General features: G+C 38.3%; 2 pseudogenes; both read left to right on the top strand.

Moving 5' to 3' along the window:
* Window positions 1–3,811: 3,811 nt before the first annotated feature.
* On the top strand, window positions 3,812–4,348 carry LOC119523198 (annotated as a pseudogene).
* A 7,225-nt stretch (window positions 4,349–11,573) lies between these two features.
* On the top strand, window positions 11,574–12,471 carry LOC119522923 (annotated as a pseudogene).
* The last annotated feature ends 13,961 nt before the right edge of the window (window positions 12,472–26,432 follow it).

Below are 26,432 nucleotides of genomic sequence, written 5' to 3'. Positions count from 1 at the left end.
TAGACGTTTACAGATTGCACCATACAACAGCATGATATCCATTCTACTCATGTGCTTATGGATTGTTCTCCAGGATAGGCCACATACTGGGTCACAAAGCAGGTCTCAATAAGTTTGAAAGATTGAAATTATACAAAACACTTTCTCCCATCATAATGGAATGGAGCTACAAAACAGTAACTGTTATAGGACTGGCAAATTCACAAATATTTGGAGGCTAAACAACACACTGTTAAACAACCTGTGGGTCAAGAAAGAAATTACAGGGGAAATCAGTAAACATCCCAAAGCAAATGGAAATGAGAACCCAGCATGTCAAAACTTATAGGATGCAGCAAAGGGAGTTCTGAGAGGGAAATTTATTGCCCTAAACACCTATATTAAAAAGGAAGAAAAGGCAAAAATCAAGGAAATAACTGCACACCTGTAGGAACTAGAAAAAGAACAGCAAACTAACCCAAAAGTGAATAGTAGGAAAGATATAACAAAGATTAGAGCACAAATAAATGAAATTGCAATAAAAAAAAACCCACAGAGAGAATCGACAAAACCAGAAGTTGGTTCTTTGAGAAAATCGATAAAATTGATGGGCACTTAGCTAGATTGAAAAGAAACAGAGAGAGGATGCAAAGAAATAAAATCAGAAATGGGAGAGGGGACATTACTACTGACCCTGCAGAAATAAAAAAGTTAATAAGAAGATACTATGAACATCTGTAAGCCAATAAATTAGACAACATATTAGACAATCCAGCAGCACATTAGGATAATTATACTCAATGATCAAGTGGATTTTATCCCAGGTATGCAAGGGTGTTTCAACACAAGAATATCAATTAATGTAATTTAACACATTAACAAATCATAGGGGAAAATCCACATATCATCTTGATTGATACAGAAGACATTTGACAAAATCCTACATCCTTTCTTGATAAAAACCTTCAAAAGATAGGAATAGATGGAAACTTCCTCAACACAATAAAGAGCATATATGAAAACCCTACAACTAATGTCATACTCAATTGGGAAAAATGAAAGCTTTCCCTCTAATATCTGAAGACAAAGATGCTTACTGTCACCATTGTTACTCAACATTGTGCTGGAAGTTCTAGCTAGAACAATTTGGCAAGTAAAAGAAATAAAATGCAACCAAATTGGAAAGGAAAAAATAAAATTTTCACTGTTTGCAGATGACATGATCCAATATGTAGGAAGTTCTGAAAAATCTACATCAAAGCCAGCAGAGCTAATAAACAAGATCAGCAAAGTGGCAGGATAGAATATCAACGCACAAAAATCCCAAGTTTTCCTATACAATAGTAATGAGCAATCACAAATCACAGATGGATAGCTCCCAGTTGATCCACTGTGAGGAGTTTGTGGCATATCACCTTTTTCTGCAGTCCTCTCTGCCTCTAAATTCTGTTTATTTCTACCATCCCCTCAAGCACATCCTGGTACCTGTGACAAAGGAGTGTTCATATTACATCCCACCTTCATCCCAGGCCCAGATTTCTCCAAGGACAATGGCAAACCAGAAGTGTCAGTGATAAGTACAGCAGCATTCTACTATCATCTCCCAGCTGCCAGTGGGTGCAAGCGTAACTCTGCTAAATGCAAAGCAGAGGAAATGGAAGTGGATGACTTCTATGATGGAATCAACAACTCTATAAAGAAGATAATGATTCAGAAAATATGGGTTCTGTGTGTGGCACTAATTTTCCTAGGCAAGAGGGACATGCTTCCCCTTGCCCACCTTTGCAGCCTGTTTCTGTCTGGTAGTTTCAACAAGTGTTACTTCCAAGTGCAAAGAAAGGAAGTCTACTCTGGGAATGAGAACATTTAAAACCATGAAGGAGGCTATATAAGGATGTAAACCTTAACAGGCTAAATTGAAGTGAGCCAGAAAAAAAAAAACTCTTGTTTACTTGTGTGGCAAATTATAATTCAGCATTGTTTAATTACTTAAAGCCCCAAAAAAGTATAAAAATTTCAAAGACCCCAAAACTAAAAAAAAAAACTTTAAAAAAGCAAAAAAATTATTTGTAGTGTTGTCAGTTCCACTATTTTCTCCACTAGAATGTACTTACCCCCATAAATTGACATTTAATGTTAAAAAATCCAAAATGTATAGCTAGCAAACCTTGTCACCAGCATCTTGATTTAATTCTCCTGTCACTTTTGCTTGTTCCTTCATTGAATACTTAATGAATTTTATGCATATTGATCTATACCCTGACCTCTACTGAATAGGAAATCCCCAAAATCATTTTTTGGCAATTTAGTGAACAAACTATTTCAGTGAGACAACTATGTTTAACCCATAATTCAAATTCAAATTGGTCTGAAAAGGGTACTTTGAAATTGCCCCATATGAATAAGAGATGGTAAAATAGAAAAAGGACTCACATAGCATGGATTTTTCATGATTGTCTCTTTTTGATCTCTAGAGTTTAGAGACAAAATTACTGCTGCCTTTTTTATTATCTTAAGGTTAAACATAGTGGCATGTAATTAGGACACTCTCAGATTTGTTGAAGGCATTTTTGAGAACTGTATAAAAGACTTTGTGATAAATTTAACATATATCCAGGTGCTCACCAAAGAAACATGTAACAACTAAAATTAAATTTTGTAGCTGATCAGAATTTTCACTCATTTATAATCAGTAGGAGACTGCCTAGATGTTGGGGCAGTTCTACGGTTTGAGTCTGTAGCATGTAATAACTGAATTCAGTACCCAAGTTTTATGTTAAGCTAAGCTATTAGGATTTTCTTGATAAAAGCCTCTCACTCCCACTCCCATGCCCAAGTTTCTCTTGATGACTTCTGAATCCTGAGCTCTCTGTGCAATCCAAGAGGATATTTCAGTCAGAACCATGTACTGATGATAAGATCCTCCGGTAAGCAATAAAAAGCTGTCCTTAAAAAAGTAGTGTATCTATTCACTAGCAATGAACAATCTGAGGAGGGAATCAAGGAAAAGATTCCATTTACAATAGTAACCAAAAGAATCAAATATCCAAGGAGAAATTTATCCAAGGATGTAAAGGACCTATACACATTATTATTTCTGCCCCCTTTCCCTTCTCTTCTCCAGTGACACCCATGACACATATATTTGTAACTTCATATTCTCATTCATTTCTGTGAGACTCTGTTCATATTTTTCCATTCTTTTCCCTATCTGTTCTTTTCACACTTGATAATCAGATTATCAAATGTCAAAGACAAAGAGAGAATTCTGAAAACAGCAATAGAAAAGTGATCTAATCACATACAAGGGAAGCTTGATAAGACTATGTGTGGATTCCTCAGTAGAAACCAAGGAGGCAAGAAGGCAGTGGTATGATGTATTTAAGATACTGGAAGGGAAAAAGTGCCAACCAAAAATTCTATATCTGACAAAACTGTCTTTCAAAAATGAGAAAGAGGGCATGGCACTACTGCCATTCAGTGTGAGTTCCCACAACTCTCTCCTCCTGGCACAAGCCTCAAGCCTAACATGTCTTCTGGCAGTGGCAGTGGCAGAAGTAGAGAGCAGCTGCAAGCAGGTGGTAGGCTTCATGGAGAATGGCAGAAGGCCAGGCAGAGTTGGTGCTCCCACCCCGGCACCCATGCTCCAGTGACCCATGCTTGCATCCTGCACTGCATGTGAGTGACTGCCACCTCCTGGACAGACAAGCCTTGCCACCCTTCTGGTGCCCCTGAATGCTGACTTGCCATTGCCCCACTCTTCAGTGGCATGGAAACAGTTGGACCCCCATGGTGGTAGCCTGAGCAGCAGCAGCAGTGAGAGCCTGCCTCTATGGGGAAGTTCAAACCGAACCAGACACGAACCTATGACTGCAATGGGTTCAGAGTGGGCAGTGTGCCTGTGCTTCCAGAGCAAGCAGAAGGACAAGGTGCTGATGGTGAGCAGCAGTTGGTATCCAGACCAGTGTATCCTCCCATTTTGGGGGATGGAGCTGGAGGAGGATCCCTGTGGTACTGTCATAAGGGAGTTTTATGAAGAAGCTGGAGTCAAAGGAAAATTAGGCAGACTCCTGAGCATATTTGAACAGAACCAAGACCCACAGCACAGAGCATATATTTATGATCTTACAGTCACTGAAATTTTAGATTGGGAAGATTCTGTTAATATAGGAAGGAAGAGAGGTTCAAAGTAGAAGATGTGATCAAAGTTCTCCAGTGTCATAAACCTGTACATAGAGAGTATCTGGAAAAACTGAAGCTTTGTTCTTCCCCAACCAATGAAAATTCCACAGTCCCTTCCCTTCTGGATAATAATGCCATGTTTGTAACTGCTGCACAGACCTCCATGTTGCCATCTAGTATAAGATAGAAAGAATCTAGAGGAACTCTACCACCATATGCCAGATCATGGAGAGAGAGGCTTCTTTATTTTCCTTGGAAAACAAACATCTGAATTATACTTGCAAACTGTCTGAATTTGCCATACAGGATTTTCAAACAGTTTGCATGTTTTGTATGTAGGATTTCAGATGTGGGGCCCTCTAGCTCATAGAATACTTTCTTCTGCCTTTTCAAATATACTGTTGTATGTCTCCACTGTGTTTTTCATCTCTTCTATTGTGCCTTTCATTCCCATAAATTCTGCCAATTGTTTCCTCAAACTTTCAAGTTCTTCCTTATGTTTGCCCAATGTCTTCTTTATATCCTTCATCTTTTTTTGCCATATCTTCCCTCAACTTGCTGGTTTGATTTTTGAATTGATTTAGCATATTTATTTGAACATATTTAATTAGTTGTTGCAACTGCTGTTACCTCTTTTGAAGTGTACATTTGTTCCTTTGACTGGGCCATATTCATTTTTCTTAATGTGACTCATAATTTTTTGTTGTCTAGGCATCTGGTTCCCTTGATTATCCTGATAAGATTTTCTCAGACCAGTCAGGCCCAGGTCTCAGTAGAACAGTGTAATCAGTATCAAGTTTTCCTGAGGATGAGACTCAGAAGATTGTCAGACTTTCCTGTGAGGCCTCCAGAATTGGTGGTTTTCCTATTCTGCACAGCAGGTGGTATTTGTCAGCCCACAGTTCCCCACTGGCATAAAGAGGTATGGTGATTTTAATTCTCAGTTGATCCTATCTATGCCAGGGACTGAGGGTGAGTCAAAAGCCAAGCATAAGCTCTTTCTGCTTTTTCTCCCCTAGGCCCTGGCAACTGAATTCTCTGAGGGAGAGCTGCCACTTGAGCTGGGCCCCACCCCCCCTTTTATTAGGGAAGACACACCCTTTGGGGTATTATCCCCTTCACTTGACTTCTTCCTTTGTCTCTCTATCATAACTCCACTCTTGCCTGGGTCAGCTCTGACAATTGAAATTGCCTGAGTCTTTCTTTATTGAGCTACATAGAATGAGAGAAAAACAAAGAAAGAAGAAATCCCCTTTACAGAGCCAGTCCTCAGTCCCCCAATTTCACCAGTCAAGAGCTGGAGTTGGTACCTGGCTCTCTGTCCCTTTTCTTGGGACACAGCCCTTTTCCAGTATTCTGAGCTCAGCCAGCTTCAAAAGCCTCCCTTTTTATTTATTTATTATTTTTTATTCTGTCAGCCCCACCTCCTCTCTTCCAGAAGAGACCTCAAGCTTCCTTTTCTCCTTCCTCTGGATTTATGTGTGCTTATCGCTTGTATTCAGTAGTCCAAATTTGTTAATTAAAACTGCAATCAGAGCTTGATTGAGCTACCTTCCTAGCTCCTAGTAGAGACTGCTCCTTGTTCCCACAGGGAAGTGTTCCAACTCAGCCTGCCATGTCAGTGGGGGAGGGGCATCAGCTCTACATTTGGGGACTTTACTTACAGTTCTATGCTGTGGTCTCAGCCCTTCCACTGATTCCAGACTGGTGTACGATGTGTGTCAGGTCGCAGATGTCCCCCAAACTAGTGTATTTACTAGTTGTTCCTGGCTATTTACTAGTTGCTCTAGAGGGCTAACTAAATTCCACACCTCCATTCACTTCCATCTTGCCCCACCTCCCCTCATTCCATAGGTGTTGTTTCTCATTTTCATTAATCTTCAGATATTTACTGATTTCTCTTGCAGTTACTTCTTTGACCCACTGACTGTTTGAAAGTTTGTTGGTTAACTTCTATGTATTTGTGAAATTTCCAGTTTTTTTTTTTTTTTTTTTGGTGGTTTGTGTTTTTCATCTTCATTCCATTATGGTCAGAGAACGTTCTTTGAATAATTTCAATCTTTTTAAAATTATTAAGACCTGTTTTCCGCCACATAATCTAGCATGCATAATGTTCCAGGAACATGAGAAGAGTGTATATTCTGTTGTTTTGGGGTGCAAAAATCTATATATTTCTTTTAAGTCTAATTCATTTATCATATTGTTTAGGTTCTCTATTTCCTTATTGATTCTCTATCTGGTTGTTCTATCTATAGAAGAGAGTGATGTGTTGAAGTCTTCCACTGTTATTGTAGAAATGTCTATTGCTCCCTTTAGTTTTACCAGTGTTTGCTTCATGCATTTTGTAGCTTCCTGATTGGGTGCACAAACATTTATGATTGTTATTTCTTCTTAGTGAATTGTCCCTTTTATTAATATATAGTGTCCTTCTTTGTCTCTTATGACATTTTTGCATTTAAAGTCTACTTTGCCTAATATTATTATAGCCACCCCAGCTTTCTTTTTGTTACTACTTCTATAGAATGTCCCTTTTCATCCTTTAACTTTCAACCTATTTGTATCTTTAGGTCTAAGATGAGTCTGTTATGAATAGCATACAGATGGATCATATTTGTTATTCCATTCTGTCATTCTGTGTCTTATAATTGGGGAGTTAATCCATTAACATTCAAAGTTATTACTATAAATGCAGTTCTAGATTCAGTCACCTTATCCTTTTGCTTTTATTTTTCAGATCTATTTTTTCTCTCTCTTTTTATCATTTAAGTTACTTTTACTAATACTCTTTAATTTTGTGTCCTCTTCCAGATCTCTTTCTTCTATGATTTTTTTTCAGCTGACAGAATTCCCTTTAGTATTTCTTTTAGTACAGGTCTCTTGCTAACAAATTCTCTCAGCACTTGTTTATCTGTGAAAATTTTAAACTCTCTCTCACTTTTTGTATGACTCTGTTGGATAAAGAATTCTTGGCTGGCAATTTTTCTTTTTCAGAATCTTAAATATATCATACTACTCCCTTCTTGCCTTCAGTATGCCCAGTGTGTAGTCAGCACTTAGTATTATGTGAATTCCCTTGTATGTGGTGATTTGCTTCTCTCTTGCTGCTTTCAGGACTCTCTCTTACTCTTCAGCATTTGACAGTCTGATTGCATGTGTCCTGGGCAGGGACCCAACCAGGCAACAATCCAGTCAAGGCCACAGGTCTCCATGCACACTGGAAGTTGCCAACTCCAGGGGTTGGGTGTGGGAACTGTGTAAATTGGCTGAGACCTGATTGTAGGCACAATGTGCCTGGTGATTCCCAGGCTCCCACATGGAAGGATCTCAGGCTGCAGGACTGAAAGGTTCAACTTCCCCAGCCAGCAGGTGGCCCAGGAGTGCTCTGCTTTTCACCAGCCAGAAACATCTTGGTTTGTTTTAGGGCACTGCTTTGACAGTTGGGGCATCCATATTTCTCAGCCCAAACAGGGCTGGGTACTCATGCAGGGGGTGTAGACCAGCTCCAACCAATGGACCTGAGACAGGGTCTGGAGAGGCTCTGAAAAGCCCTGCAGATCCTCTGCATTTTCCTTTCTGCCCAGCAGATAGCATTTTTCAGTGACTTAATCATTCGCAGAAACTGTAAACCTCCTGGAGTCCAGCAGTGTCTGACTGGTCAGGGCTGAAACTGCAGGGTTCCTGTGCCCACACTTCACCAGCCACAATCTGGCTCAATGTGGGGCTGCATTCCCCACTTTACTTGTGGAGGATTCCCCCAGCTGCCCCAGTCTGTGGCTGTCCCCCAGGCAATGATCAGGCCTCCTACTGCTCTTTTCCTCAATGGTCAGGCAATGGCACCAGGACCCAGGGCTAAAAACAGAGTCTCTGTTCATGTTTCCTTGAAATCTTTGTCCCTTTCTGACCTGGGTCTTGAAATGTCCTCCCTTGTCACCCAGGTGTCCAAAAAGTTGATTTGAGTATTTTCTGCCTGGCTACTTTCTGCTTTTAGGGAAGATTTTGTTGTTCCCTCCCTAATCCTCCATTTAGGAAGTTCCTCCTTTCTGCCCTTTTGTATTCTGCCCTCCTGAGTGGCTTAAGTCCTGCTATGGGTCCCTGTGGGCTTGGGTTTCTGTGTCTGGATCTGTCTCACTACTGTGAGAGATTTTATATTCTATGTCCCCTGTAGGAGGTGGGAGGGATCCCAGCTGCTGCATTTCCTGAGCTGTATGAGACTGAGGGAGTGGGTGGGGAAGGACTGGTCAGTCCAGAATGGAAGTTTTTTCCTGATATTTTTCTCTTTCTTTGATTCAGCATTTGTGGGATCCTTCTCCATTCTATACCTTTCTCCAGAGTTCTGAACAAGTAAAAATTGTCTTTTTTTTTTCACTGAATCTCTGGGTAGAGGTTTTCGGTAGCTGTTTACATCACCACATTGATGATGTCATTCCTCTACTGTCAATTGATTTTTGACAAGTTTGCCAAGACCACTATCCTGGGACCTAACAGTCTCTTCCAGATATGGTGCTGGAAGAACTGACTATCCATATCCAAAATTATGAAGGAGGACTACTATCTCACACTATACACAAAAATTAATTCAAAGTGATCAAAAACCTAAATACAAGTGCCAGGACCATAAAATTCCTAGAAGAAAATTTAAGGGAGCATCTTCAAAGTCTTGTGGTAGGCCATGGTTCTTAGACTTTACACCCAAAGCACTAGCCATGAAAGAAAAATAGATGATGGGACCTCATCAAAATTAAAAATTTTGCACATCAAAGGACTTTATCATGAAAGTGAAAAGACAATCTACTCAATGGAAGAAAATATTTGGAAACCACATAGCCAATAAGGGTTTACTATCCACAATAAATAAAGAAATCTTACAACTCAACAATAAAAAGACAACCCAATTAATGTGGCCAAAAGACTTGGATAGACATTTTTTTAAAATAGGAAATACAAATGGCAAAAGAACACTTGAAAAGATGCTCAATGTCATTACCTATTAGGGAAATGCAAATAAAAATCACCATTAAATATCACTTCACACCTACTAGAGTGGCCACTATTTAAAAAAAATAGAAAGGTACAAGTGTTACAGAGGATGTTGAGAAATAGGATCACTTATTCACTGCTGGTGGGAATGTAGAATTGTACAACCGTTGTGGAAGACAGTTTCACAGTTTCTCAGGGATCTAAGTATAAAATTGCCATATGACCTGGCAATCCTGCTACTAGATATATACTCAGAAGAACTGAAAGATAGGATGAGAGCAGACATCTTTACACTGATGTCACAGCAACATTATTCACAATTATTTCCTAAAGATGGAAGCAACCCATGTGTCCATGGATAAACAATATGTGGTATATGCATGTGAGGGAACATTATTCAGCTGTAAGAAGAAATGAGGTCCTGATGCATGTGACAACATAGATTAACCTTGAAGACATTACATTAAGTGAAATAAGCTAGAAACAAAAGGATAAAGATTGTTTGATGTCACTAATATGAGCTAACTAAAATAAGTAAACTCATAGATTTAAAATCTAGATATAGGTTACCAGGAGTTGGAACAGGGATAGAGAATGGGAGCTGGTGCTTAATTTCTGCCAAATTATTAATAAGGTTGATTGTAAATGTTTGGAAATGGATAAAGTTGATGGTAGCACATTATCATGCATGCAATTAACAGTGCAGAATTGTGTATGTGATTTTGGTTGAAAGGGTGAAGTTAAGGGCCATGTGTGTCACTAGAAGGAAAGCTATAGGATGGAACATGAGATTGTATAACATAGTGAGCCCTGTTGGGGATGATTAATGTGGTTAATAGTACAAATATAGGAATGTTCTTCCATGAACTAGAAAAATTTAAGTCACTATTGCAAGGTGTTAATAATAGAGTGGTATATTGGAAAAATACACCTAATGCAAGCTATGGACTATAGTTAACAGTACTATTTCAATATTCTCTCAATTGTAAGAAATGTACCACACCAATGCTAAATGTCAATAATAGTGTGGCATATGAGGCATGGGGTTTTTCTTTATGCAGCAATGAAAATGTTACAAAATCAATTGTGTTTATGAGTGCACAACTCCGTGATTACACTGAGAGACATCAATTGTACACTTTGGATGTATTGTATGGTTGTGTGAATAAAACTGCTTTTTTTAAAAAAGGAAAATTTACACAGTGACTTAAACAAGGAGAACACCATATAATGACAGAGACTGAGTGATGTGTCTACAAGCCAAGGAATGCCTGGGGTCACAAGAAGCTGTAAAAGTCAAAGATGGATCCTCCCTTGGATGCTTTGGAGGGAGCTTACCTCTGTCATACACCAGGATTTCAGACTTCTAACTTCCAGAACTGAGACAAAAAATTTCTGTTGTTTTACAAAAATAAAATAAAAACAAACAGAACGAAGGTAACAAAAAAAACTTGCATGGCTGTATTAATACATGTAGGAAAGTAATTTGTCAAAATTCAATGCCTTTTCTTGATAAAAACATGCAGAAACCCAGGCATATAAGGGAACTTTCTCAATGTGACAAAGTCCATTTATGAATAACCCATAGCTAATATCATATTCCATATTGAAAGACTTAAGGCCTTGCCCTTAAAATCAGAAACAAGACAAGGATGTCTGCTTTCAGCACTATTATTCAATATTGTACCAGAATTTCTGGAAAGAACATTTAGGCAAGAAAAAGAAATGAAAGGCATCCAAATTGGAATGGAAAGATTAAAACTATCTCTATTCACAAATGACATGATCTTATATAGAGAAAATCCAAAGGAATCCACACACACACACACACAAAACCTACCAGAGCTAATAAAATTTCACCAAAGTGGCAGGATACAAGATCAACATACAATAATCAATTGTGTTTCTATACAATTGGAATGAACAATACAAAGAGGAAATTAAGAAAATTCCAGTTGCAATAGCATCTATAATAATAAAATATTTAAGAAAAAAATTAATCAGTGATGTAAAAAACTTGTACAGTGAGATCTATTAAAACACCACTGAAGGAAATTAAAGAAGATATAAGTAAATGGCAATACATCTCATGATCATGGATTGGAAAACTTAATATTGGTAAGATGTCAATATTATCCAAAGTGATCTACAAATTCAATGCAATCCCTATTAATATTCCAGCAGCCTTCTTTTGCAGGTATGGAAAAGCCAATCCTCAAATTCACATGAACTTGCAAGCAACCCCAAGTTGTCAAAGAAATTTTTAAAAAGAACAAAGTTTTAATACTCACACTTTCCAATCTCAAATTGAACTACAAAGCTACAGAAATCAAAACAGTGTGGAACTAGCATAAAGATAGACAACAGAGAACCCCAGAGTTGAAGCCAGTTCCCAGCTCTGCCTGGTACCTGCCCACCTCCTGATTCTTCTCAACATGATAGATACTGCTGTGTTCTTCTTCCAGGACTTCCTGGCAGGTGGAGTGGCCATGGCCATCTCCAAGGCTGTGGTAGCATCCATTGGGTAGGTCAAGCTGCTGCTGCAATTGCAGCATTCCAGCAAGCAAATCAGCACAAACAGTACAAGGGCATTATAGACTGTGTGGTTCATATCCCCAAGGAGCAGGGAGTCTTGTTCTTCTGGTGTGGTAACCTGGCCAATGTCATCAGATACTTCCCCACCCAGATGCTGAATTTTGCCTTCAAAGATAAATACAAGCAGATCTTCCTGGGTGGTGTGGAAAAGAAGACCCAGTTTTGGCACTACTTTGCATGGAACCTGGCATCAGATGGTGCTGCTGGAGCCAAATCCTTGTTTTGTGTTTTGTGTACCCTCTTGATTTTGCCCATGCCCATCTAACAGCTGATATGGGGAAAGCTGGAGCTGAAAGGGAATTCAAAGGCCTTGGTGACTGCATGGTTAAGATCTACAAATCCAAGGGAATTAAGGGCCTGTACCAAGGCTTCAACATGTCAGTACAGGGTATCATCAGCTACTGAGCTGCCTTCTTCTGTATGTATAACACTGCAAAGGGAATGCTTCCAGATCCTAAGAATACTCACATCTTCATCAGCTGGATGATTGCACAGTATGTTATGGGTTATTGCTGGGTTGACTTCCAATTCATTTGACACTGTTCATCATCACATGATGATGCAGTAAGGGTGTAAAAGAACAGATATCATGTTAACAGCATGCTTGACTGCTGGAGGAAGATTACTTATGATGAAGGATCCAAAGCTTTCTTCAAGGACACATGGCCCAAAGTTCTCAGGGGCATGGGTGATGCTTTTGTGCTCATCTTGTATGATAAAATCAAGAAGTTCACATAAGTTATTTTCTAGTTCTTCCCCCACCCTGCGGAACTGGCAATGTTATATTATAGAACATATCTTGAGCATTCTTGATAGGTGGGTGGCTGTTTATTTATCAAGAGGCAACTATTTACTGGTTGAAAATGGGAAGCAATAATATTCATCTGACCAGTTTTTCTCTTAAACCCATTTCCAGGATGTTGTTGTTGATGACGACGGTGGTAGGACTCAATCATACTTTTTATTTCAGTCGTTCCTACCAAATAAATTTCAAGAAATAAAAATATCTGAAATACAAAAAAAAAGATAGACAACAGAACAAAAAACAATGTAACAGAATTATCATTCAGAAATAGACCCACACATCAATGGCCAATTGCTTTTTGACATAAGTGCTAATTACAGTCAGTGAGGAAATAATAGTCTCTTAAACAAATGGTATTGGGTAAATTGGATATCCACATGCAAAAGAATCAGTTATACCCTTTACCTCACACTATATTGAAAAAATCAACTCAAATTGATCAAGGACCTAAATATTATAGCTAAATCTCTAAAACTCTTAGAACATAAAACATGGGCATATCATCATAATTTGTAATTCAGTACAGATTCTTAGGCATGACACCCAAAAGCATGAGTGACAAAAGAAACAATAGATAAATTCTATCTCATCAAAATTTAAAACTTTTGTGCATCAAGATATTATCAAGAAAGTGAAAAGACAACCTACAGAGTAGAAGAAATAGTTGCAAGCCATATATTTGATAAGGGCTTAATATCTAGTATATATAAATAACCTTAACAAATCAACAACAAAAAGAACAATTAAAAATGGGCAAAGAAATTGAATAGACATTTCTCGAAAGAAGATATACAAATGGCCAATGAATATATGAAAGATGCTCAACATCACTACCCATTAAGGAAATGCAAATCAAAATCACAATGACATAGCACTTCACACACACAAGGGTGCCTATTAATTAACAAAATATAAATAACATATGTAGGAGAGGATGTGGAGAAATTGGATCCCTGGCACATTTTTGGTGGGAATTGAAAATGGTGCACCTGCTGTGGAAAATAAAATGGTGGTTACTCAAAAAGTTAAATATAGAGTTATCATATAACATGGAAGTTCCATTTCTAGGTATATACCCAAAGAACATGAAAACATGGTATCAAACTGGTCCACATTGTAGGATATATCAGAAATACATTCCTTTATACAGTTGAATAATATTCCATTGTTTGTATATGTATCCATTTGTTTATCCATTCATCCATTGACTGACATTTGTTTCCACCCTTTGGCTACTGTGAGTTCTTCTATGAACATTCAGGTATGAAGATTTGTTTGAGTACCTGCTTTCAATTATTTGGTGGGGGGAATCTGTGTTTTTAACAAACTCCCTCCCTTTCCCATTGTATTCTTATGTGGTCAGTTCATGGACCTGGATTTGGTAACCACTTTGGTATACCATGTCAACAATTAGAGTTTTCTCCTGCAGTCAGAGATTTTAAATGAGAGGTCTTGTCTGTATTTTATTTTGTTTATATATTTTTCCATAGGAACATCAAATGTATGATCTCTTATGGTAAAAATGCCCAAGAAACAAATGAGCATTAATGAATATAAAGTTTTCTACTTTGTTTATGGTTTAAAAGACCATTTGCAATCAGGCCAAAGGGTAAAGGTTGAAACTGACTGTTTTAAAATTTCAACTTCCATGTGAGACCAACGGAAGAGATGTTTATTTGGTGCAGAATCTATATTTTCTAAATAATATAACTTCTACAGTCAGTGGAGGCTGTGGAGATTTAAAGATGCAGCACTTCTTCAGGGCTGCAGGATAGTTTGTGAAGGGCTGCATATGCTGGGCAGGCCAGGAACGTTCAGTTTTGGGGAGATGTTAGAGAAGTTTTGGAGCCCTTCTTAATCCCCTAACCAGGGCACTTTGGAGCTGATCTGCGCCCCACTTATGGTTCCCTGGCCCCTTTGTGTCTGGGAAAGACTAACTTGGAAAAGTTCTCTCCGAGATGACCCTCCACCCAGAATTGGCCCTTCAGGCAAAAGCAGCACAAGACAATGAAAGAAGTGTAAAAATCTATAGAGGCAGGTGATCTGGGACAAAGGTCTGCTGGCATCAAATACCCCACAGAGGGAGATTTGTCTCCTGGGAAATAGAGGTGACAATAAACTCCTGTAAACAGGATAACTCCAAAGCAACTAAAAAGCAAAATCTCAGGATAATGCAGAGGCTCAGAAAGACAGGGAAATCCCTGCACATTGTATACCCCTTGGACAGACCTTCCTGATAGTAGGGCTGAAGCTCAAGAAAATCTCTTTCTTATCACCAGCTGATTATGAAACCAAGAAACAGATATTTCAGGGAGTAAATCCCAGAGTTTAGCATTTTAAAATATTAAAATGTGCAGTGTGGAAAAAAAAAGTACAAAGAAACTGGAAATGATAGCCCATCCAAAGAAAGTGAATAATAACATAGAAAACATCAATGGTGAAAACAAGAAGTGGACAATCTGAGCAAAGCCTTTAAAAAGATCTTAAAAATGCCAAGGAGATGAAGGAAAGTACTGAGAAAGAACTAAAGAATATCAGGAAAACAATGAGTGAACAATATGAGAGTCTAAGTAAAGAGATAGAAATTTTAAAAAGAAACCTGTTCCAGTTTGCTAATGCTGCCATTATGCAAAATAGCAGAAATGGATTGGTTTTTATAAAAGGGGATTTATTTGTGTACAAAGTTACTGTCTTAAGGCCATAAAGTGTCCAAGGTAAGGCATCAACAATAACGTACCTTCACTGAAGGATGGCCATTGGCATCCAGAAAACCTCTGTTAGCTCAGAAGGCATGTGCCTGGCATCTGCTTGCTCCCAGGTTGCATTTCAAAATGGAATTCTCCAAAATGTTGCTCCTGGGGCATTTGTCCTCTCTTAGCTGCAGCTCCTCTTCAAAATGTCACTCTCAGTTGCTCTGAGGTCCTTCTTTCTGTGAACTCCTTTATAGGACTCCAGTGATCCAATTAACCCCCTTCCTGAATGGGCAGGGTAACACCATGGAAATTACCTAATCAAATGTTTTACTCACAGATGACTGAGTCACATCTCCATGGAAACAATCAAAGGATTCCAATCTAATCAACACTAGTACATCTGCCCCCCAAGAATGCATCAAAGATAATGGCATATTGGGGGACATAATACATCCAAACTGGCACATTCCACCCCCTGGACACCAAAATGACATGATCTTTCCGTATGTAAAATACATTCATCCCATCACAATATCACAAAAACTTAAATCATTTCAGTAACAATAGGTAAGTACAAGAACCCATTAAAATCAGTTATAGGCATGGTCTGTCCTAAAGCAAAATTCTCCTCTGGCTGTGGACCTGTGAAACTTAGAACAAGTTATCTGCTTCCAATACACAAAGGAGGGACATTCATAGGATAAACATTCCCATTGCCATAGGGAGAAACAGTAAGGAAAACAGGGTTTAAGGGACCAAAACAGTTCCTAAAGCCCACAGGGCAAACTCCATTAAATTTCAAAGTCTGAGAGTCATTCACAGAATGACGTTGCATCCTTGGGGCTTGAGAGAGCAGGATTGCACCCTTTCCAAGGGCCTTTGCACCAGCCCTTTGCTCTCCAAATGATGGGGTGAGTGCTCCAATGTATTCACACATTGGGGAGACCACCCTCTTCTTGGCCCCACCTTCCTCAAACATTTGGATGCCACCTGGACTCTGCCTCTCTGTAGAGTGTGGTGGCAGCCAGGCTCTCCCCAATCGCTGAGGAATGTGCTCCAACCTCTCTGGGGCCTGGGGTGGCAGAACTTTTCTTGAGCATCAAGGCAGAAGGCCTGCCCTTGACCTCCAGGGCAAACTCACCCTTTCCATGTGCATGTGCCTCTTCACCCTCCAAGCCTGAGACCTCTTAACTCCAGACCTCAATCTCCATGGCTCTGTCTTTGAAGACATTTTTCCTTCAATTTTTTTCTCTGTCTCCTCCAGTCCAGACCAGCCATGGCTCCAGCTATACAGTTCTCTCAAAAGTCTTGTTGGTTTGGTGTGAAGCACACAGGGTTCAAATCCATCAGACAATGGGGTTTTCCACAAATCCTTTCTGGATAACTCCATCTCCAACCCTGGCTTCTATTGAAATGGCAGTCAGTTTCCATGTTTGGTTAAATCCTCATGTGGGGCATAGCCTCTGGGGTCTCATTTTTTGGAAGCCCAGGATTTTCCAAACTATCAGTTTCTGGTTTCTTGGTACCCAGGAGTTCAGTTCTTAGCTTGTCTCTCTGCTTGCATTTTACTGTAAGCTGCAAGGAGAAGCCTGGCCACACTTTTGATATTTAGTGTAGAAATCTCTTCAGCTAACTATCCCAGCTTGTCACTTTCAAATTCTGCCTTCCATTCAACAACTGGACTCAATTTTGCCAAATTCTCTGCCACTTTGAAAAAAGGATCACCTTTCTTCCAGTTGGTAATGAAACATTCATCATTGCTGTTTAAGACCTCATCAGAAGTATCTTTAGAGTCTGTATTTCTACTAACAGTCTCTTCAAAGCAGCCTAGGCCTTTTCTATCAAGCTCATCACAATTCTTCCAGAATCTTCTCCTTATTTAAAAAGCCATTCCAGCATGTTTGGTATTTGCAAGCTCAGCAGCACCTCACTCCCGGTACCCAAATCTGTTCTGCTTTGCTAATGCTGCTGTTACGCAAAATACCAGAAGTGGATTTACTTTTATAAAAGGGGGTTTATTTGGTTACAAAGTTACAGTCCTAAGGCTATAAATTGTCAAAGGTAAGGCATCAACAATAGGGTACATTCACTGAAGGATGGCCAATGGCATCTGGAAAAACTCTGTCAGCTCAGAAGGCATGTGGATGACATCTGCTTGCTCCCAGGTTGCATTTCAAAATGGTGTTCTTCAACATGCTGTTCTTGGGGCATTTGTCCTCCCTTAGCTGCAGCTCTTCTTCAAAATGTCATTCTCCATTCCTCTGAGGTCCTTCTGTCTGTGAACTCCTTTATATGACTCCAGTGATCCAATTAACACCCACCCTGAATGGCCAGGGTAACACCTCCATGGAAATTATCCAATCAAATGTTTCACTCACAGTTTATTGAGTCACATTTCCATTGAAACAACCAAAGAATTCCAATCTAATCAACACTAGTATGTCTGCCCCCCCCATGATTGCATCGAAGATAATGGTGTTTTGGGGGACATAATACATCAAAACTGGCACAAGTTATAACATCCAAAAGAAAAAAGGTAGAGAGTAGCACTATGTTGTAAGTACAATGAACAAAGCTGAGTGTAAGTAGGTTTGGAAGAGGAAGGCTAGCAGCATGTATGACACCAAAGGAAAGATAGAAGATAAAGACAAGGACTGATCTACAGTGGACAATGATGGTGAATAAATCTACAAATATAAGGATGTTTTTCATGAAGGAGAACAAATGAATATCAAAATTGCAAGGTGTTAAAAATGGGATGGTCTATGGAGAAATACAATGAATGCAAATTAGAGTCTATATTTAGCAGTGACATTGTAACATATATTTCCATGAAATGTAACCAAAGCAATATAAAAAAGCTAAATATCAGTAAGAGGAGCATATAAGGGTGGGGTATGGGATTCTTGGTGTTATTGTTGTTTCTCCTTTATATTTTATAGTTTTTATTTTTTATTCATTTTTTCCCTCATCTTTCTTTTCAGAAGAAATGGAAATGTCCTCATATAGATTGTGGTGGTGAATGCATAATTGTGTGATTATAACAGCTGGATTTGATTCAATTAGTTGAAGATTTTTTTTTCATTTCTTTCTTTTTTTTAAATTCATTTTTATTGAGATATATTCACATACCATGCAGTCATACAAAGCATACATTCAATTGTTCACAGTACAATTATATAGCTGTGCATTCATCATCAAAATTAATTTTTGAACATTTTCATTACCACACACACAAAAATAATAAGAATAAAAATTAAAGTGAAAAAGAACAATTAAAGTAAAAAAGAATACTGGGTGCCTTTTTTTTTGCCCCCATTTTTCCACTCATCCATTGATACACTGGACAAAGGGGAGTGTGATCCACATGGCTTTCCCAATCACATTGTCACCCCTCATAAGCTACATTGTTATACAATCATCTTCAAGATTCAAGGGTTCTCAGTTGTAATTTGATAGTTTCAGGTATTTACTGCTAGCTATTCCAGTTCATTGGAACCTAAAAAGGGTTGTCTATATTGTGCATAAGAGTGCCCACCAGCATGAACTCTCGGCTAATTTTGGAATCTCTCTGCCACTGAAGCTTATTTCATTTCCTTTCACATCCCCCTTTTCGTCAAGAAGATGTCCTCCATCCCATGGTACTGAGTCTAGATTCCTCCCTGGGAGTCATAGTCCATGTTGCCAGAGAGATTTACTCCCCTCGGTGTCAGATCCCATGTAGTGGGGAGGGCAGTGATTTCACCTTCCAAGTTGGCTTAGTGAGAGAGAGAGGGCCACATCTGAGCAACAAAGAGGCAATGGGAGGAGGCACTTAGGCACAATTATAGGCAGGCCCAGCCTCTCCTTTGCAGCAACAGTCTTGTCAAGGGCAAGTCCCATGGTAGAGGGCTCAGCCCATCAAACCACCAGTCCCCTATGTCTGTAAGCACATCAGCAGTCATCGAGGTAGGAAAGCCCAACACCCCTGCATTCTCCCCCAGTTCCTCAAGGGGGGCTCTGCATATTTTTTTCATTGTTTATTTTTAAATTAACTTTTTTTAAAATTAACTATATCAAAAAAGTTAAAAATATATACAATAAAAAAAAACATTTCAAACAAACCATAACCAGGGAGTAGTAAAAAGACAGCTAATCTAAAATAACTACTTTCCTTCCTATGTGTGCCTATTCTAACCCAAGAAAATAACCTAATATAGCAACATTTCTGTGAACTTGTTCCTACCATACCCACTGGAAATTAACAAACCATAGTCATTCTTGGGCATTCCCAGAACATTAAATTTACCCATGATAACTTATCTGTTCTTATTGAGTTATCATTCCCCCTTCATTAATTGCTCTCTATCGCTAGTTACCCTACATTCTACATTATGAACCATTTATTTTACATTTTTCAATGTTCACATTAGTGGTAGCATATAGTACTTCTCTTTCTGTGTCTGACTTACTTCGCTCAGCATTATACCTTCAAGGTTCATCCATGTTGTCATATGTTTCACAGCATCATTCATTCTTACTGCCATGTAGTATTCTACCATGTGTAGATACCACATTTCATTTATTCACTAATCTGTTGAAGGACATTTGGGTTGTTTCCATCTATTGGCAATTGTGAATAATGCTGCTATGAACACTGGCATGTGGATATCTGTTCATGTCACTGCTTTCAGATCTTCTGAGTATATACCGAGAACTGCAATCACTGGATCAAAGGGAAAATATATATCTAGTTTTGTAAGGAACTGCCAGACTGACTTCCAGAGTGGCTGAACCATTGTACAGTCCCACCAACAATGAATAAGAGTTCCAATTTCTCCACATCCTCTCCAGCATTTGTAGTTTCCTGTTTGTTTAATGGCAGCCATTCTAATCGGTGTGAGATGGTATCTCATTGTGGTCTTAATTTGCATCTCTCTAATAGCTAGTGAATCTGAACATTTTTTCATGTGTTTCTTAGCCATTTGTATTTCCTCTTCAGAGAACTGCCTTTGCATATCTTTTGCCCATTTTATAACTGGGCTATCTGTACTATTGTCATTGAGTTGTAGGATTTTTTTATATATGCAAGATATCAGTCTTTTGTCTGATACATGGTTTCCAAAAATTTTTCCCATTGAGTTGGCTTCCTCTTCACCTTTTTGACAAATTCCTTTGAGGTACAGAAACTTCTAAGCTTGAGGAGTTCCCATTTATCTATTTTTTCTTTTGTTGCTTGTGCTTTGGGTGTAAAGTCTGGGAAGTGGCTGCCTAATACAAGGTCTTGAAGATGTTTCCCTACATTATCTTCTAGGAGATTTATGGTACTGTCTTTTATATTGAGATCTTTGATCCACTTTGAGTTAATTTTTGTGTAGGGTGTGAGGTAGGGGTCCTCTTTCATTCTTTTGGATATGGATATCCAACTCTCCCAGCCCCATTTGTTGAAAATACTATTATGTCCCAGTTCAGTGGCTTTGGGAACCTTTTCAAAGATCAGTCGGTCATAGATCTGGGGGTCTATTCTCAATTTGATTCCATCAATCAATATGTTTATTTTGTGCCAGTACCCTGCTGTTTTGACTACTATGGCTTCATAATAATGTTCAAAGTCAGGGAGTGAAAGTCTTCCCACTTTGTTTTTCTTTTTTAGAGTGTTATTAGCAATTCAAGGCCTCTTCCCTTTCCAATTAAATTTGATAACTAGCTTTTCCAAGTATGCAAAATAGGTTGTTGGAATTTTGATTGGGATTGCATTGAATCTGTAGATGACTTTGGGTAGAATTGACATCTTCATGGTATTTAGCCTTCATATCCATGAATGTGGAACATTTTCCCATCTTTTAAGGTCCTCTTTTATTTCTTTTAGTAATGTAGTTTTCTTTGTATAGGTCTTTTACATCTTCAGTTAAGTTTATTCCTCAGTACTTGATTTTTTTTTAATTGCTATTGAAAATGGTATCTTTTTCTTCAGTGTCTCTTCACTTTGTTCATTTCTGGCATATAGAAACATTACTGACTTATGTGCATTAATCCTGTATCCTGCTACTTTGCCAAATTTGTTTGTTAGCCCTAGCAGCTTTATCATCAATTTCTCAGGGTTTTCCAGATATAAGATCATATAATCTGCAAATAATGACAGTTTTACTTCTTCCTTTCCAATTTGGATGCCTTTTATTTCTTTGTCTTGCTGGATTGCCCTGTCTAGCACTTCCAGCACATGCTGCTCTGCCACTTGAGCCATATGTCATCCAATGGTGCTAGAAGTGTCAATGGCAAATAGAGATGCTGTTTGGAGATTTTTGCAGGCGCTTGTAGGAGAGTCACAGCACAGATTTTGTAGCAAAGCCTTGTCATCCTCTGCAGATAACTACTTTCCTTTTGAGAAACAGCTTTTGACCTGCTATTGGGCTTTAGTAGATACAGAACACTTAATCATGGGCCACCAAGTTACAATGAGACCTGAGTTGTCCATTATGAACTGGGGTTCTCTGAATCACCAAGCCATAAATTTGGGTGTGCACAGCAGCACTCCATCTTAAAATGAAAGTGGTGTATATGAGATAGGGTTCCAGGATATCTGAAGACGCAAGTAAATTACATGAGGAAGTAGCTCAATTTCCCATGGTTCCAACAACTCCTGCAACATTACCTTCTCTTTCCCAGCCCACAGCTATGGCCTCATGGGGAGTGTCTTATGATCAGTTGACTGAGGAAGAGAAAACTCAGGACTGGTTTACAGATGATACTGCACAATATGCAGGTACCCGCCCAAAAGTTGACAGCTGCAACACCACAGTCCCTTTCTGGGACATGCCTGAAGGACAGTGGTAAAGGGAAATACTCCCTCTAGGCAGAACTCGATCAGTGCACCTGATTGTTCATATTTCCTTGAAGAAGAAATGATTGGGGTGCATGTGTATTCTGATATATGGGCTGTTGTCAATGGTTTGGCTGGATGGTCAGGGACTTGGAAAGAACAGGATTGGAAAATTGAGAAAATGTTCTGGGGAGAGCTATGTGGATAGACTTTTTTCAGTAAGGAGAAAATATGATATTTGTGTCCCATATGAACATTCTTCAGAGGGTAATTTCAGCAGAGGAAGATTTTAGTAATCAAGTAGATAGCATGACCCATTCTGTGGATACCAGTTAGTCTTTACCCTGACCACTCCTGTCATTGCCCAATGGCCTCATATGCAATGTGGTCATGGTGGTAGGGATGGAGGTTATATATGGGCTCTGCAACATAGACTTCCACTCACCAAGGCTGATCTGTCTATAGCTACTGCTAAGTGCCCAATTTGCCAGCAGCAGTCCCCAATATGATAATATTCCTCAATGTGATCACCCTGCTACCTGGTGGCAAGTTGATTACATTGGACCACATCCATCATGGAAGAGACAACATTTTTTAACTGGAATAGAAACATACCCTGGATGTGGGTTTGCCTTCCCTGTATGCATTGCTTCTGCCAGCACTACCATCTGTGTTCTTACAGGATGCCTTATCTACAATTATGGTTTTCCATATTGCATTTCCTCTGATTAAGGAACCCCCTTCATAGCAAAAGAAGTGTGGGAATGGGCACATGTTTATGGAATTCACTGGTCTTACTATGTTCCCCATCATCCTGAAGCAACTGGATTAATAGAATTGTGGAATGGCATTTTGAAGACTACATTACTGGACCATCTGGGTGGCAATACCTTGCAAGGCTCAGGCAATGTTCTGTAGGAGGCTGTATATGCTTTAAATCAGCATCCACTTTATGGTACTTTTTCTCCCATAGCCAGGATTCATGGGTCCAGGAATCAAGCAGTAGAAATGGGAGTGGCACCACTCACTATTACCCCTATGATCCACTAGAAAAAGTTTTGCTTCCTGCCACTGCAACCTTAAGCTCTGTTCAAGGTTCCTAAAAAATAAGTGTTTTCACCAGGAGACACAACAATAAATCCATTGAAATGGAAGTTAAGACTGCCACCTGGTCATTTTGGGCTCCTCATGCCTCCGAATCAACAAGCAAAGAAGGGAAATACTGTACTGGTTGGGGTAATTCATTCTTATTATCAAGGGGAAATAAGACTGCTATTACACAATATAGGTAAAGAAGAGTTTGCTTGAAATACAGGAGATCCCCTAGGGCATCTTTTAGTGCCACCATATCTTGTGATGAAAGTCAATGTAAGACTGAAACTACCCAGTCTAGAGAGGACTACTAATGGTCCAGAAACTTCAGGAATGAAGGTTTGGTCACCCCACCAGGCAAAGAGGTGCTTGCTGAGGGTAAAGGGAATATGGAATGGGTGGTGCATAAGGTAGTTATAAATATAAGCTATGACATTGTGACCAGTTACAGGAACAAGGACTGTAATGGTTATGAATATTTCTTCCTTGCTTTTTAATGAGCATGTTTGTATATATCCATAAAGCAAATATATTTGCTTTCTTTCCTGTATTATCCCCTTATTATATAAGTTGTATTAACTTCATGTCACAGTATTTAAGTTATAGGATATCAAGTTTAAGAGTACCCAGGACTTGCAACCTATTCTGGAAAAAAAATTAGTGCATTTCTGGTTTTACACAGGACAGTTGAGTATTGTTAAGTGAAAATATGCATATTGTTTTATTTAGAGATTAAGTATGGTTTCAGGAGATGTGATTGCATGCCAAGTTGAGAAGGGATGGACTGTGATGGTTAAGTTCATATGTAAACATGGGCACATTATGCTTTGCAGTTGTTTCATCAAGCAAGCTCAGGCATGATAATTTCTGTGAGGATACTTCATGGATTTAAATCATCTCTGAGTTGATTACATCTATGGCTGATTACATCTATAATCAACTGAGGAGATTGCCTTCAACAATGAGAGAAGTCTCATCCAATCAGTTGAAAGCCTTAATAGAAGAATTGATGATTTCAGCAGTCAGCAGGGAGAATTTCCATCTCTACTTCTGTCAGACATTTTCTCCTTGGGTATTCACTGAAAACCTTCACTGGAGTCCCCTGCTTGTGGCCTGTCTCTATGGAATATGGACTTGCTCATCATCACTGTTGCCTGAGACAATTCTCATAAAAATATCATAATATTTAATATTATATATATATATATATATATATATATATATATATATATATATATCCATGTATCTCCTGTTGGTTTTGTTTGCCTAGAGAACACTGATTAATACAGTGCATGTATGTTAAATATCTTTTTTAATTGACTCTTTTACTGATATATAATGTCCTTCTTGGTCTTTTGTAACAGTTATTGACTTAAAATCTATTTTGTCTGATACTTACTGTCTTTTTAAGCAGTTTTATTGAGATATATTCAAATACCATACAATACATCCAAAGTATACAATCAATGGCTTTCAGTATAATCACTGAGTTGTGCTTTCATTACCACTATAAACTTTAGAACATTTTCATTACTCCAAAAAGAAAAACCTCATACCCCTTAGCAGTCACCTCTCAATCCTTCCATCCTTCCACAGCCCTATATGACTGCCAATCTAATTCTCACTCTGTAGATTTATTTATATTTACATTTTATACAAATGGAACCATACAACATATATTACTTTGTGTCTGGTTTCTTTCACTTAGCATAATGTTTTTTTTAAGTAATTAATGTCTCCCTTCAGTTTTGCTAGAGTGGTCTCATGTATTTCTGTGCACGTTGGTTAGGTACATAGATATTTATGATTGTTATTTCTTGTTGGGGAATTTCCCCTTTTATTACTATATAATGTCCTTCTTTGTCTCATGTTATTTTTTATAATTAGAGAAGTTGTAGGTTTACATAAAAGTCATGTAAAAAATACAACATTCCCATATACCCCCTTATTATTGGCACTTTCCATTCATGTGGTATCTTTGTTACAATTGATATAATGTACCCCCTCTCATTTCTGGTTTTATTTATTTGCATCTTTTTTTTTTCATTGTCAGTCTAGCTAAGGGTTTGTCAATTTCATTGATCTTGAATAACCAACTTTTGGTTTTGTTGATTCTATTGTTTTGTTCTAGATTTCATTTATTTCTGCATTAATCTTTGTTATTTCTTTCTTTCTGTTTTCTTTGATATTAATTTGCTGTACTTTTCTTGGTTCCTCCAAGTGTGCAGTTAGTTCTTTGAATTTAGCTCTTTCTTGCTTTTTAGTGTAGGCATTTAAGGCTATAAATTTCCCTGTCAGCACTGTCTTCACTGCATCTCATGAGTTTTGCTATGTTGCGTGCTTGTTTTCATTCATCTTGAGATAGTTTCTAATTTCACTTCTAGTTTCTTTTTGACCCATAATTATTTAAGAGTGTGTTGTTTAACCTCCATATATTTGTGAATTTTCCAGTTCTTGGCCTGTTATTGATTTCCAGTTTCATTCCATTATGACCAAAAAACTGCTTTGTATAATTTCAATATTGTTAAATTTATCAAGGCCTGTTTTGTGGCCTAACATATGCTGTAACCTAGATATTGATCCATGGGAACTTGAGCAGAATGCATATCCTGCTGTTTTGGGTTATAATGTTCTGTAAATAACTGTAATGTCTAGTTCATTTATCATTTTCTCAAGTTCTCTGTTTCCTTATTGATCCTCTGTCTAGATGTTCTATCTATTGATTAGAGTCTCAGACAGAGCCCTGGGTTTTCTTTAGGGTTTTCAGGGAAACTGATGATTGTACCTATTGTTTCTTGATTATTATTTGGATAAATATTTTTTCCATCACTTCACTTATTATATTTGTATCTGTGGATCTAAGATGGGTCTCTTGTAAACAGCATATATTGGACCATGTTCTTTACCCATTCTGGGAATGTCTGCCTTTTTATTGGAGAGTCTAATCCATTTACATTTAGGAAAATTACTTATAATGCAAGATTTACTTCTGCCAGTCTGTGAATTGATTTTTGTAATGCTTATACAATTTTTGTCCCACTTTTCTGCATTTCTGCTTTCCTCTTTGTTTAGATGATATTTTATAATGAGCCATTTTGAAGCACTTTTCCTTTCCACTTTTGTAGATTTTTCAGATATTATCTTTATGGTTACCATGGAGATTACATTCAGCATACTAAATCTACTGCAATTTAATTTGTATTGATTCCATCTTTACTTCAGTATTTTACATGTACACAGGAACTATATGCCCCATCCCTCCCTTTTATATTGTGCATGTCACAAATAACATCTTAATGCAATGTGTGCC

Source organism: Choloepus didactylus, chromosome X (assembly GCF_015220235.1).
Source record: "Choloepus didactylus isolate mChoDid1 chromosome X, mChoDid1.pri, whole genome shotgun sequence".
NCBI lineage: Eukaryota > Metazoa > Chordata > Mammalia > Pilosa > Megalonychidae > Choloepus > Choloepus didactylus.
Note: the sequence above shows the minus strand (reverse complement) of the source record. Positions and strands in the feature narration are given on the sequence as shown.